At 40.0% G+C, this 11,865-nt stretch overlaps 1 long non-coding RNA gene across 1 annotated transcript; it reads right to left on the bottom strand.

Annotated features, from left to right (window-relative positions):
• Positions 1-5,623: 5,623 nt before the first annotated feature.
• Positions 5,624-10,271, bottom strand: LOC126036399 (uncharacterized). The gene is made up of 2 exons (XR_007505139.1): positions 10,091-10,271; positions 5,624-6,185 (listed from the first exon to the last, which is right to left on the bottom strand). It is a non-coding gene; the product is annotated as an uncharacterized LOC126036399 (long non-coding RNA).
• Between the last annotated feature and the right edge of the window lie 1,594 nt (positions 10,272-11,865).

The raw sequence follows: 11,865 nt of genomic DNA, 5'->3' as shown, positions 1-11,865 counted from the left end.
CACTTGCTGAGCTGTCTGTTCTGCCCTCCTGTCTGCCTTGTTTGACAGGTAGGAACACTGTGGCAGTAATACCTTGCCTATGCAGGCCCCTCTCAAAAACATCCTCAATTCCTTGCTGACATTTCTGGGTCACGATATAAAGAGTTTAACATTTAGATACTGGCAGTGACACAGAGAGAGCTCCAGTGTGCATGACAAAAACTGATGGGAAATAGAATTATAGAATCATTTAGGTTGGAAAACCTTTTAAGATCATCGAGTCCAACTGTTAACCTAGCAATGCCAAGTCCACCGCTAAACCAGGTCCCTGAGCACCACATCTACATGTCTGTTAAACACCTCCAGGGATAGGGACTCAACCACTTCCCTGGGCAGCCTGTTCTAATGCTTGACAACCCTTTTGGTGAAGAAATCTCTCCTAATATCCAATCTAGACCTCCCCTGACGCAACTTGAGGCCATTTCCTCTTGTCCTATCACTTGTTACTTGGGAGAAGAGACCAACACTCACCTCACTACAGCCTCCTTTCAGGCAGTTGTAGAGCGCGATGATTATTAACAGACTGTCTGCCCATGTCTAAATTTCCATGTCAGATTGTTTAAAAAATAGTTTGCTAGTAATTGCTGTTCTTTGTAGACTGATAACTAGCCATTCTACCCACCTTATTCTTGCTGTTACAGAAAATACATATATACCCTGTATCAGGAAGTATTTCCTCGCTGTCTGAAAAAGAATGAAAGCCGAGTGCATCTAAATCAACTTTATACAAAGGTCTGGACCAAGAAGTTAGACTGGGAAAAGAAAGTTTAGTCCTATTTATGTTGATTGACTTCAGTGGCAGAAGAAAGATTCACCTAGTAGAACTATAGTTTTACCTTGGTGTACCTGTGTTACCAATATGCATCAGCTGGATGTCTGCAAAATCATAAGCAGTGAAATAATAAATATCAGTAGGGTAAACAGTATTCTCATTGGGCTCTTATTGGTGCATTGAGATGAATGGGAGAAACAGCTACCTGTTTCACAGACAGTGTTTTAATCTGAGACAAAGTGTGCTTTTTGCCTTTTACATAAGGGAACCAAAGCATGGTTTTTGTGAGCAAGTCAAATAAATATGTGTTCTAACCTCAACAGAGACATCAGCAAAGCAGAAACTGGAACCCAGTTTTTAAAGGAGGACTTAGAGGTTAATTCTTGCTGCTAGCAGTTGCATTATTATATTATATAATATTCTTTAGCACGCACAGAATGAATTAATTGCACTGTGTCCTGATAGCAATTTTAAAATGTTATGCTTTTCATAAGGCACCACTGCAGTTTAGGCTGAAGCACTAATGCTTTTTGATTTTAATTCTATTACATGGACTAACAATGATAAAACACTCAAGAATGGAGTCAGGAAAGCTTCTACAGGATGTTTCTTCTTGTTCAAAAGTAATTGATCACACAAATGGCCTATAGGTATCGGGTTTTTAGATTTATGTGTCCCTATAGATAAACTGATAATTTTACCTATTCTTTCACAGTTTTTAAGTGCTTTAAAAAACATCTGAGCTCCAGTGGTAATGTTTTTCAAAAACACCTAAGGAGTTTCAATGTATAAGTCCATATCCACAAAACATTAGACACATAACTCTTACGTTGCTCTTGTTTCCAAAAAGTGTCTGTAATCATTAGAAGTTTCTTGCTCAGTGGAAACTGGCCTCCTCAGTCCTTTTTGCAGTAGAACCTTGAGTACATTTGAAAAATGTCACCTGAATGTTCAGAAGCGTTCAGTGGTAGCAGTGAATGAATCAGAGTACATCAGTCCTCCATGGATTCAAGAAGACAGCTTGCACTTTTGAAAACCAATGCGCAGTTGCTGGGAATCAGCTGTAGACTCTGATTCCAGCTTTAGATCTTAAATAACAATCTCACCCATGAGGAGAAAGTCAGTGGGTATAGAAGACAGTCAGCCTGGTCCTGAAGTATGGGGAGATAAGTCTGGAGAGCAGAAGAATTTTCTCTAAAATTGGAAAGTTGAGAAACTTAACCAAAATGTCTGCAGCATTTTTTAACCTGTGTGGGAAGATAGATCCTTGCCACAGAAGTTAGATGATTCTTCATTACAAGCTTCCAAATAAAAAAAGCCAGGCTGCTAAGTTTCAGGATTTGAATCTATGAGTGACTAGTCTTAGATGAATAGATCACTGCAGCACTGTGATACATATTCCCAGTGCCTATGCATGCACCTGCTTTACAAATTGCTTGGCCCCAGGTCTCCAGAGGATGCAGCTTCGTAAGGCAGCTGATGTATTTCAAATGCTGTGCCTGGAATATTTATCCACTTCAAGGAGATGTAAGATGGAGGACCCCATTAGAAAACAGGCAGTATGTTTCCCAATCCATTCCTTATACCACATAGCAAGAGAAAATTGCAGTTCTTATTGGAGGAACTTTTCAGTATAACTCCTGCAGCTTAACCTCACACAACCTAATAGTGAACTGCAGGGATGCAGCTCCATTATGCCTTAATTTCTTTTTTTTTTCTCTTCAAGAAACTTCAGTGTATCTAATAATTGTGGGGGTGTTATAAAGGTCATGTTGCTCTATAATAAAAGTCTCAGTAAATAACTTTTCATTTTTGAGTTTTAAGAGCACAGTAGTAAGAAAGTAATAGGGAGAGGGAGTTAATCTATGCTGCTATCCTGCCACACAGCACCAGGGAAAGGCTAATAACTGTTTGCCCACATAGATGTTTGATTGAACATTTCCTCTAATAACATTTCAGGTAGAAGCTGGGGAGCCTGTATTGCCATTCCACCACTGGAGTACCAGCAGTGATGATTCATGTTTTGCATCTCTAAAAGAATGAATGATGTGGAGTAAGCTGTGATGACATTGCAAATCACAGAGCTAGTCCAAAATGACAGACCTAATCTCCATCTCTTTGTGTTGATATGATATGGATATTGTGCTCAGGCAAGCAGCACATGAGGCTTACTGAGCAGGAGGAGAGAAACAGCATAAGACGTTCTTCAAATAAGAAAAATCACAGTGCCAGTTATCAGGAGAAGGGCAAGCAAGACTGTTCCTAGAAAGCACTGCAGGCGTCGTGAGAGAGGGAAGGGACTTCATTTCTCTCTCAATCAAAGGTTGAGAAGAAAAGTAGCTGCTGTGAAAACATTACACAGAGGGCCTTGCAGACAAGGTCACTTTTGCTTTCCTACTGCAAAGCCAGAGAAAAGAGAAAGGAGTTCCAGCTCTTTTGCCCATCCCTACCCTCCAACTCGCCTGCACAAATATTCCCTCAGCTAGAAGCTAGTTCTCAGCAAAGAGCTTTTGAAAAATAAGCAATAATTATCTGCAGCTCTGCTGATTTCACTGTGAGTCTGCCATAAAATATTGTGGGTGTGAAATTACTGTGATTTACTGAGTCTTGGACAGCAGGAGAATATTGGCTTTGGGAGCCATTCTGTTGCTGCTGGATTCTGGCTGTGTTTATGGATGACTTAGGTTGCTTGTTTTGCAATGGTGGCAGAACAATGTCCCTTGTTAGTGTTAATGCTTAGTGGTCTTATAGATGCCCGGTCTGTGCCAGATGTTTTGGATCTGTCCCCCTACATCAGTCATTCCAGTTCATTTATCTGCTCCTTTCAGACAAAGGTTGGGGCCCAGGCTTATGCTATGGGGCAGCCTAGCCCGCACCTTTCCCTTCCCACCCTTTTCACAAAGAACCTGCAGCCTTTCTCTTTCTATAGAGCTAAAAGCTCACCACATGAACCATGTTCATGTTCCCCCAAACACAGTAGATATGCATTTGGTCTTGTGATAGGAGTGCACATAGGATCAGATGACAAGAGCTGCTTGTTTGCTGTGGCTAGATTTGTGCCATGTACATGGCAGGATGGTGTATCACAGCTGCAGTTTCGTGATGTGACAGGTCCATATCAAGGGACATAACAGGGATGGACTTGGCATCAGCACCCAGCAGAAAGCCTTCGTGCCACACACCAAAAGGCTGGTACTGCTGCTACAGAAATGTGTTTGAATGAGCTTCCTGTGTAATGTAGGAAACATCAGAAGGGAGGAATATTTATATCCATCCATTCATGCTTTATCTGGTAGCCAAAATTAAGATTTATTGTTCCTGAAAGCAAAACTGGACCAGGGAAGAGGAGGCCAGTGGGGTGCAATATATACTGGAAGTATGATGTCGGGGAAGTTGGACAGCAGTGCATAAGCATCTGGCACAAGTCTCTCAAAATAAGCTTTATGTTCCTTGGAACTATGTTAAAGGGATCAGGAGCGCCGGTGGTGTTCTCCTCTGTCCTCCCAGCTGGAGAAGGGGGTTCAAGAAAAAGGAGACAAATTGAACAGGTGAATGAGTGGCTGCGTAGCCGGTGCCTTGCTCAAGGTCTCAGCTTCCCATACCACTTGCTTTGTCCCTGTGCTTGCATGTCCACTGTTGCACTCCCACCTCTCCTCAACCTCCTCTACCATTGTCCCTGCTCCTTTCCTTTCCCTGCCACTGTGCCTGATGATTATTTGGGACAGCAGGGTTGGAAGAGGAAAAAAAGCAGCAAAAAAGTCTTTCTTCTTCCTGGAGGTAGTAAGCTTTATCTTCTTCCTTTTGCAAGAGCTGTTCTGCACTAATTTATCAAGAGGCTACTGGATTACTCCCCATTCAGTCACCTTTTATTGCTGTATCAGATACTTGCACAGAGTGGGACAGTGCAGGTTTTCAGAACAGATGGTCACTTAAGAAAATTGTGAATGCAAAGAGTGATTAGGATACGTATAAGGTTTAGGAAAACTATTCTGGGTTCCTCTGTGAAGACCTGTTGTGTTTATTACAATTTGAAGTGCTGAGAATTCTTTTAAAAATATCTAGACTGGAACTCAATTTTAATGTACATCATTGTATGTTCTTCCATTAATTTTCAGCAGTACACATTGCTAATGACTGTTCCATGGCAATAACTCATGATAGAAAATAAGGTTTAGGGAATAAAATTAAGTAACTCATTGAAGATATTCTGTTGGGAAACACTGTGTAATAAAAATTGGTTGCAAATGGAAACACAGTATAATCTATAAATGATAAATTTCACATATTCATCTATGCTTTCTTCCAGCAGCACTGTACACATCACAGCCATAGGAAGCTTCCTATTCATTATGCTTCTCTGGTTACCTAGTGCTAGAAGTCAGAAGAAAGGTGGAGTTTGGAACATGCTGATGAATATTAAGGTTAGCACTCTCATTGCAAATCAGAGTGCAACATTCTGTGAGCCTAAATCTTGGATTATTCAATGGGATTTAGACTTCTCAGTGCAGTGTTGGTGCCTGGCTTTCATTAAGACCTGTGAAAGTTCCTACAGATGATTCCTATTCTTTACAACAGTTTTCAGAAGAATTTCTATGAGGAAATTGTGACCATTCCCAAAACAGTAGGTTTAGAATACAAGACAGTGGACTTGAGCATGGTGCTCAAATCATACATACAGTTGTGGCATGGAAGGGAGCAAAGCTGAAAGCATTTGAAACCTGAATAAATGGTGTTTCAAGTTAGAGGTAATAACTTTTTATCAGATTTTTGGAAAGTGTTCTGTTTGAAAAATGTCATGAGCATCTCAGTCAATTAATGTTCCAAACCTATGTTTTAATTTGGTGCCAAAATAAGAGCCAGAGTTTCACTACATCAGCTATTCTATTCAGTATTCTATTGTCCTGGTCAATTCAACAGGAAAAAGGAAAATCCAAGCTGGCCTTGTTTTTCAGAGGTAATCACAACCCCATTGATTCCAATGAAATCCACATTCCTAATGATGACATTATAATGATGATTCCTTAAGATGACTTGTGTGCTTTACAATGGGAATCTGGCAGAGCATGTAGCAGAGTATGTATTTCCCACATATTATGGTGTTTTTGCTTGTAAAAGAAAGAGCAGAATCATCCTGACATACATGTTAAAAGCTTATTTATTCCTCAGTACGGTGGGAAAACGTATTGCTACAGTTCACATACTTTTCTGAATTGATGTCTTGTCTACCAGTAGCTATTTAGTGTGATAATGGCGTTTGATAGACTGGACACAAACACCATTGTCACACTCCACAGCTCTGGTAGTAGTAGATCATTAGTCCATGGAAGAAGTAATATACATACATTGCAGATTTCAGCATGGGGGCTTCAAAGATCTGCAAAACACAGAGAAAAGACCATGTTTATGCATATTTATATGTGGTATATCAGGATTCTCACCAAGGAAGTGGGAGACAGGATTCTGAATTTCTTTGAGGTGAATATTTTGTCTCAGCTAGCTGTGGTAATCTAAAGATAAGTAGCTTTAAGCGTGCTTTTACAGGCAAAGGAGATGGACAGGCACCTTGAAGAAAGTAATCAGTCCTGTCCTAAGAGACAAATTTATGAAGGGAGGGATGAATCATTCTCTGCAAGGACACATGTCTTTCTTTTACTGATGGAGACAGCTCAGAATAAGCGCCTGACTTTTATAGAGCTATGTTAGATCTGCGTAATCATGATGCTTAAGATGATGCTTGTTTTCCATATACTTGTTTTTAACCAGCATTGGAGAACTAGCCCACTTACAAGACAGCAAGTTGGTCTGTACTCCTAGTGCTGCTTCACCTGTTTTATTCAATGCAAGTTCTTCTGTGACAGGTCAACACCTATGCAGTAGTGAATTAAGCAGTGTAACTAACATACACACAACTGTTGTGTTTCATTTCTTCCCAGGACTGTTTTTTTGGTTTAATAGGGCAGAGTGTATTTCTGTGTTTGTTTAGCCTGCAAATCTAATAACATTTCTGCACATCCTCAGGGAGTATAAAAAATCCTGTAAAAGATCCTCTTCATCAGGAGTGGACTAAGAGCACACAAACAGTAACTGAGGGTCACATGATGAACAGTGATTTGTAAAGCCATGGAAATTAAGTTATGTGTCATCATCACATCTGAATACTACAGAGAAGCAGAGAAAACAGAGAAAGAGGAGCACAAGAAGGGAGGAGATTAGAAACAAGAGCTTGGGTGAATAGTAGTAGCCTTTGAATCTTATTCTTCCATGTATCTGCTTTTTCCTCTGTCAATATAAAGTCTGCCAACTAGTGTGATCATCTATGCAAGATCATATTGGATATTAACTGGAAGAAACACTGACCTGTGCAGATAGAATGTAGCTTTGTGAAAGTGCAAGCCAGCTAGTGAATGTTCATTAATAGGAATAAAAAAATCATATTAGTAACTAACTGATAACTGTAATGAGTCTTCTAGCGTAAAGAAAGGAAAAAGAAAAAAGAAGAGGCAGACCACCAGAGTGTAATTCCTTTATTCCCCTGGAACTGGTAAAAATCTTTCAAGGATAGGAGAGTACATTAAACATTAATGCTACATTTTGCATGAATTTGGGTAGATTCTGTATGTGCTGAGTACCAGAATGGTTTTTGTAGCTACTGAAAGCTTGAACTTTCTGACTCAAAGAAGAGTTCTGTATGGACTGGTTAGAAGAACCATGGGAGGGAATGGAGTTGTCTTTTTGTGCCAATAGATGAGGATGGAACATCTTGATGTAATGCTTTTAAACTATCAGTCTGATTTTTTTTAAGCTCAGTAAAGGCATTCCCATTTTTACATATTCGGGAGCATTTGCTATCTATACATAATAAAACTAGACTCTCCGGTAGTCTTCTGGATCTGATTGCATTTTAGCAAAAGACTGTTAAGCAAGTTAAAGCATTCAAAAGGCAGGATCTCAGATCCTCTGAGAACTCTTCCCATGGGCTTAGCCTTCCTGTCAGTCTCATTTTTTATCTTCCCTAAATTCACTGCCCTGGTGATGTGTCACTCCCACACATTAATAGCCTTAACACCTCTGCTTTATTCTGTCTGCTGTCAGCACTCCCATCAGGCATTCCAACTGAGAAACGAGAGAAGGAGGCACAAATCTCTCTCATCAGCTGTTTGTAAAATTTAAACATTTGAGGTATGTACGCTGAACGTGGTACAGTTATGGAGGAAAATCACTTTTCTGTGCTTGTTGAGACCAAGTGGTCGCCATTTTAAATATCAGCTGTTATAAGTAGGAGAGGTGGTCCCTAGCTTGAATCAGGGCATGCTGCAGTTTGTGACAAGTGCAGCTCTGCGTGCCCCAAAATAAAAGATTGTGTATGGGCAACTACCACTAGGTCAGCTGAAGCACTAAAGCTTGTGGGGAGTAGAACATGGCTCTCTGAAGGAAATGATGCAGAAAAGAATCTCCTCTCCAGATGAGATGCAGGTTGAGGGCTACTGCAGAAACAGCAGCTTTGGTTTCAGGCAGTGAAAGGAGCTGTAACAGGAAATTATTAAGGATAAGGGCATAGGGCTCCCAAATACTGATGTTTATATGCAGATCATCAGGTAGGGAAATTTAGCTTACTCTGTTCTACAGCATCAAAGGTTGAAGTGCCAGCAGAGAGGAGACACTAATGCACACAAACAAGCTGGCTGCCTACATATACTGAATATGCCTGAACCACCAGCATACTCTGCGCAGTGTAACAAGTATTTCCTCTCCAATCTTTACCTTTTGATGTCTTTACCTTTTGAACTTTGTGTATTTTCTGGATCTTTTTCTTAAATGTAATCTAGTTCAACCAGTGTTGATCAGTCAGTGCAGACTCATTAGGGCTCTGGACCAGTTTAACTGATTTGCAAGTACATCTAATCAAATCTCAGTGAAAGCATGAACCGGCAGTATGAGCTGAGTTCTGAGTGGCCCGTGGCTGGTAAATAGAGAGAAATGAACCTTCACTGGCTGCTTACCAGATCAGACTGTTTTGTTTTTCAAACGTAATTATTACAACTGCTCTGTCATTCCCATCCTCGTCAAGGATGCAAGCCTATAAATGCTTGGACAGGGCTGAAATGTTTCAAAGTGCTTTTCATCTTTCACTGATTTTGTCTGTTTTAAGTCTGTACATGCTGTAGTGGGAAAGAGTTGTGCATTTGAACGCATACATGGAACTGTCAGGCAGATTTGTCTAGTTAGGATGCAGCTTGCAGTTGTAGACCTGAGGTACACAAGGCTATTTTTAATAAATGTGCGCATGCTGTAACTGGTGATAATGAGAAACAAATGCCAAAGGAACTTAAGTACTGTACATTGCTTTCTAATTCATCACAGTATTAGTGTTTTTCCCCCTGACCTTTCCTCATACATATTTTACTCATCTTTCTCTCTGCAGCACAGAAGAAAGGTCAAGAAAGATCCCACTCTAATTAAGCTCTCTGAGGAAAAGTCTGACAATCACTGGCAGATAAAGTGCAAAGAGCAGTAGAGCCCTGGCAGTAGTGCCTCTAGACACATGACAGTAGATAGCCAGGCAAATGATACAGCTGCAAGCAGGCAGTTTTATAGTTCCACAGCTACATGGAAGCTTCCAGCAATCCAACAGGAATATTTCCAAGACAAAAGGTAATGAAAGAAAGAGAAATGGCCACTAGTTTTTAGTACTGCAATGGAGAAACCCTCCCGGAACAATGGGAAATTTACAGGTCAGTACAGGGAGATAACAAAGTATAAACATCAGAGAAAAAAAAAAAAATCCACTTTTTGCTTCTCTTCTGCTAGGTATTTGTATAAAGAATATTATTGGAACGTTCCAGTTGAGAAGAACATTGTGAAGAACAAGAGCGTTTTTCAAGAAGTATCCTGATGGGTGACAGAACTTGTCCTTTTTGTATACCTGGACATCCGGACTTGGAAGCATTACTGTAAACCTGGTGGAGTCTAACCACACTTACTGTCAGCTTCCCTGCCACCCACTCCCCGCTTTCTTTTTAAACAATAAACATTTAGGGTGGCTTGCCCACTGACACTAATAAAAGCCTAATCTTTTTAGAAGTGTAGGCAGAGATCATTACCTGCAAGACATTAAATCCAGTTAAATTAACACAGACAGGCCACAGGCATTTGCGGATATTTTGGTATGCTGAAGTGCTTAGTGCTTAGTATTCAAAATTCACCTGCACTATTTATTTTTGTTAATACATTTTAGCATTTCCTTTTCCTCACATGAATCAAGCACAGGAAGACACTTACCATCTGACACAACTGCCAAACGATCGATCCTCTGGTTTGTCTTTAGGGCTTGTCAGAACTGAGATTCTCTTGCATGACATTTTGCTGAATATCACTGTATTCGGATCTTTGGAGGTCTTGGTTTTCTTTTATGGTTCCCAGCAGTGATCAGCTGTTGAAAGCCTCTGTTTCCAGTGGACACCTTTCCCTCGCCCTTTATGGGATCCTGAGGTTTTAAAGTAAACAATTCATTCTCTTTCTGATAAGTCATATTAAAATATTGATCTGGGGGAGGGATATGGCCCTCACTGCACAGAGCCAGAGTCACCTTTAGTCAAACAGACTAAGGAATGGAAAAAAAGCTCTGAAATCTCAATTTTCTCTGTCCCTCAGAGAGAGCATATGTGGGTAGGGAAAAATGCAAAATACAGGTTTTTTTCAGCTGCCTGTTTTGCTTAACCCTGAGATGAAGAGTGTTTACTCTGTCTTCATATTAATTGCTTACTTCTTCCAGTGAGACTGATTTCATCAGTTCCTCAGATCACAGTGCTAATCTTACTGATCAGTGCTGGGTTTTACCAATTTTTTCTAAATTTCTTAGTTTTGATTTACTGTCTTTTCTGCACAGGAGTTTTCAGAACTCTCAAAAAGCCTGTCAAATTTTTAATGGATTTTACTTTCCAGCACACCTATGAGATGGGAGAAAAAGCGTGACTTCAGCTGAGCCTGTCTGAACACCAATGGCAAAACCAGGAATTAAACACACGTTTCGGGACCTCATCTAGATCAGCAGCAACTAGACCATTGCATAAACCCCGAAATTTAGGGCATGATAAATTTCACATTTTTTGTGAAGGCTAGTACGTGATTGGAACCTGAGATTTCTCTAAACATAAAGTCACACCTTCAGTACAATAATCTTCCTGATTGTTAACTAATTAATATTTCATTGCTTACTTCCATTACCATGCTTCTATTCCATTAGAACATAAGTATTTTGTAGCAGTCTTAAGTAAAAGTAATTTTTTTTTTTAAAAAAGCAGTTTTCAATATAATACTTCACAAAAGTGAGGAACCAGGTCACTTTACTGGTTTTGGCTGGATGTGTCCATCCAGCAGCAAAAAACCACTACAAAATCAAATCTGGAAAAAATTCAATGTCTTGTACTCTCCTTGCTTTCCAGCTTTAGTACAACTAGACCTTCAATAAAACACAAATGCAGCTTCTGTCTTGGTTAACATACCTTCCCTCACCACTGCCAGGGTGAGATGAAACAGGCCGGTATATATGAGCTCTAAGAATCAGAGCTCTCCTTTTGTGAGGAGAGCTCTGATACAATGCCGTGTAATGGAAAAAAACCCTGAACTACAAAACCACTAGAACACCCTCATCTTTACCAGTTTATGGCATGTGTTTTCTCCTTTAGGTTGTCATGTATTTGGCCTGCAAATTTGTCATGGCAAGAACTATCTCCTACTGTTTCCTAAAATGCTGTTTTCTAATCACAGTGTAGCTCCAGTCTCAGATACACCAGTAATACAAATAATAATGTCAGCAGTCATGAATAAAGGAAGGCACTGAACTGTGCTTTGTATGCAATAATGAAGCTGTGTTTATAGGTTCTTAGCAGTCTTATCACTGCATGTACAGTTCAAGAATAGTTTTTTCCCCTTATGAAAAACTCCAGAATGTATAATTCTCAGGGATTTAATGACACATTTTTATAACCTTAGTTGTAAAAGCAACGTTAGTTGCCTAATGTAGATGGTCTGACTGCTTTGCTGTACCTTCTTCC

This window comes from Accipiter gentilis, chromosome Z, assembly GCF_929443795.1.
Source record: "Accipiter gentilis chromosome Z, bAccGen1.1, whole genome shotgun sequence".
In the NCBI taxonomy this organism is placed as follows: domain Eukaryota; kingdom Metazoa; phylum Chordata; class Aves; order Accipitriformes; family Accipitridae; genus Astur; species Astur gentilis.
Note: the sequence above shows the minus strand (reverse complement) of the source record. Positions and strands in the feature narration are given on the sequence as shown.